This window comes from Charadrius vociferus, unplaced genomic scaffold, assembly GCF_000708025.1.
Source record: "Charadrius vociferus isolate BGI_N301 unplaced genomic scaffold, ASM70802v2 scaffold93, whole genome shotgun sequence".
Lineage (NCBI taxonomy): Eukaryota > Metazoa > Chordata > Aves > Charadriiformes > Charadriidae > Charadrius > Charadrius vociferus.
The window spans coordinates 207,104-210,663 of NW_009647838.1; positions in this window are offsets into that span (position 1 = coordinate 207,104).

Genomic DNA, 3,560 nt, shown 5'->3' on the forward strand with positions numbered 1-3,560 from the left:
GTGTGACGTGCTGGGCCCCATCACAATTCTTGGTCTATGCAGTTTTTTGCCTTTTCACTCCTCTCAAAGGCACACTGTCATTACTTCCCACCCTCTCCATGGAACGCCTCACTGGCATTGCTGCTCAGTACAGCCACCTCTAGCGGCGCTTCTGTGAGTCCACAGTGAGCCCATTTTTCAAAAGTGACTGGTTGCTTAGACACAAATTTTATTTAACTCCCATGAAACTAGGCTCAGGTTTATATTTACAGAATGGGTTTTGCGGATGAGGAGTTGAACTGACTACCAGAAATAAAAAGGTTGTTTGAGCTAGACTCATCGGGGAGCAAAAGAGGCCATGAAAGGGGACAGAAATGCGACTCAGAGATGGCACATAACAAGACCCTTTTGGAAAGAGCAAACAATGGAACAACAGGGTCAACTTAAAGAGTTGACACAGATGACTTTGGGCAGTAACTTTTTGATCAAAAGCGCAGGGTAGATGCTGCTCTTCTGTGGATGGGAGCCTGCCATGGGGTAACCAATTAACTTCACAATCTTGATTTTCAATTTAGACTCTTGCTTTTGCAGCGTTATCACAAGAGGAACTGCAGATTTCAGGCCTCTTTATTTAACACCTATTCTCAGTTATTTCTGTTAAAATTTTGTTCCAGTCATAATCAGCTATCTTTTTTTTTTCATGTAATGAATGCATTATGTGAGACACAGGAGACCTACACCCTACTGAAGAGGAATATTTTTCATTTTTCACCTCAAAGCCCTTTACAAACTCTCATTAATCTAAATTCCTTCCACACCCCTGCTGAATAACCTAACACAAATGGAATGTCACAGTCGAGATCTCTGTGTGTATCACTTGGTCCTCTGAGCGTAGGAGCGAGCCAGATCCCACTGTGCATTAAAATTTCAGCAAAGGATTCCTGACAACCGCATATGCAGAATTGTCATAGTGCTTTTATTCTTTAGAGCTGTTGTCCAGACAGATGCTGCAGAGAAGTGTCAGAGACAAAATGGGGGTCTCCCAGAGAAGATACCAGAATCCTGGCTATTGGAGCTTGGGGACTGGAAATGTTTTTGGGTTTTTTGGCATGGTACTTTCCACTCTGAAGAACAAAATGATGTTTATCTAGTCCCCACTCCTCTGACTTCTAATGAGCTCTCCCTTTCTAACTGCTTTCCCTGCCTTGCTCTACCTCCAAGCCAGGGAGAGTAGGAGGGAAACTCACCCTGCCATGGTGTAGTAAGATTGCCAGAGTACATTAATGGGTGGAGCACCAGCCAGGGACCTTCATGGGGGTGTCAGATCTTCATGTTAAGCCGGGCGTTGCCACTCACATTCACCCCTGTCTTGAGGATGTGGTGCTTCTGAAGCAGAACCAGACGTGGTGTTTGCTCTACAGCCGAGGAGAAATTGGAATCTGGATCCTACAAATGCAGCTTGATCAAGCAAGAGCGGTGTAGGCTGGGTTTCTGAGGGCATGAGGCAGGGCAGTAAGGGAAGCCCCTGTAGTCTGGAATGTAGCGCTGCAGGTCTCCCCCACATCTGCTTGGCTGCTAGTTCCAGTTTCCAGACCAGAACTCGCCCCACAACGTGCGCACCCTTATCTGCTGGAGACAGACATTATTAAGAAATCCTTTTGTGAGCAACATACAAAGGCTCTGCAGTCTTTACGTGCTCAGTAGGCCACAGTTTTGGGAAACCGTGTATCAAATATTGGTAGATAGGATGGACTTCAGGACCAGACCCAGACAGCATGCCCAGTCAATGATTCAATGGATACAAACTGCAAAACATGATTGTTTCTTTGAAATGCGGAGCTAAAGAAGGATCCTGGGAATGTGCTAATGAAGGTAAATTTTATGAACAAAAACGTTATTGAAATTTCGAATAATCCTGTCATGCAATTTATTCAGGAAAAAAATGTAGCAAATCCTGAATGTCTGTCTTGGCTCCAAACAAAGCAGAGTCCAATTAAGTTCACAGTTACTGCTCCCTTATGAATTACACTTACATGGTCTCTGTGTGGACATGAGTTTCAACATGTGGAGTTTCTTTCCCATTCCCTCCTGCTTGATGTGGAGAAGATTTGCCCTCTATGTAAATCACTGGCAAGAGTAAAGCATTCAGCTCACTGCAAATGCCCATCTTCCTTTATTCAATAATGCCTTTTAGGATTTGGCTTCCTGCCTTTACTTTGCTTAATATCCTCCCTGAAATGTCTCTCTGTTGCCAATACGCTTCCCAACCTAAGAGCTGTTCAGCCGTATAACTATCTTCACACTTGGAAAAGTTTCATGGTACCTAGGCTGAATGTGCATTAAATGATACAGATTTTCTCTGCATAGCTATCAGGTGCTGTAAATTCTATTCCAGCTCTGCACCATGAGAAATTTAGAGACACTTTTTCTAAATGTAACACTTTACACCAAGAGATTTTGTGTGGAGACAGGGCCATTGTCTGCCATAACACACCCTGCCAGCTAGGTTTGCAGGCAGAACCTGATAGTGTATTTAATCTTCCATATCCATTCTTGCAATCCATAAATATTAAACTAGCTTTAAAATGATAGAAAGGGCTTTAAGCTTCAGTTTTGCAAGACAACATTGGAATAACTGTGAAGTTAGTCAGAAGATCAAATATGTTTTTATATGCCACTTGAAGTAATCATCCCTCCCCTAAATTAAATAAGTGCTTCCTTCATTCAAAACAAAAATTCCTGCAGCAGGGCAACTTCTCGCTGAGACAAGTTCTGAACTGTCCCTGCGTGTTGAGCTGGGGGGAGGGAGGCCCTCTTTTGACTCGCTCTGGCCTGCCATCAGCTTCCCATGATGGTTCCCGCCTGCCCCAATACTGAGGATGCACACACACACTGAGTCATGCCGTCAGCCCTGGAAGCCGCTCGCCAGCCCGCTTCGTCTTCAGTCACCGCACAGCTGATGCAACCTGTGGGCATATAAAGGCTCTTTGTTCAGAATCCACACTTATCTTTGTAGAAACATCTGCCACACAAATTGGAGATTACGGCATTACAGTACGAAGAAACTCCAAACGTGAGGACCCTCTTCACTTCTGCTGTTGGTTTGCTTCTCACACCACGCTCTCCTGCCCAGGACTACCTGGACCTCCAGTCAGGCAGCTGTCACTGACACACGACAGCAGAAAGCTCACATTACTGCAAGTTTAAATGTCGGTGTACCTCTTTAACGTCGTAAAACAACTTCTTGGCTGCTCATGTCTTACATTACCAATCACAACTCCTTGTGGACGGCGGGCCTGCCGCTCCACCACACAACAGCGTTCCTCAGCATCCCTAACTGGTACCTGGCTCCTCTTCCCGCTTCCCCCCCCCCCGCCGCTGCCAAACCCGTCTCACGGCGCAGCCATGAAAAAACAAACAAACAAACGGCATTTATCCCTGCTTTAGCGAAAGGGTCAAACTTATGCCGGGGGAGTTCCGCGGTTGTTTATCCGGATCAGCGTACAGCTGGGCGGTAGAGCGCTTCCTTCACCAGATTTACCTCAGGCGGGCGCGCGGGCGCCTCCCCGGGACTTTCTCTC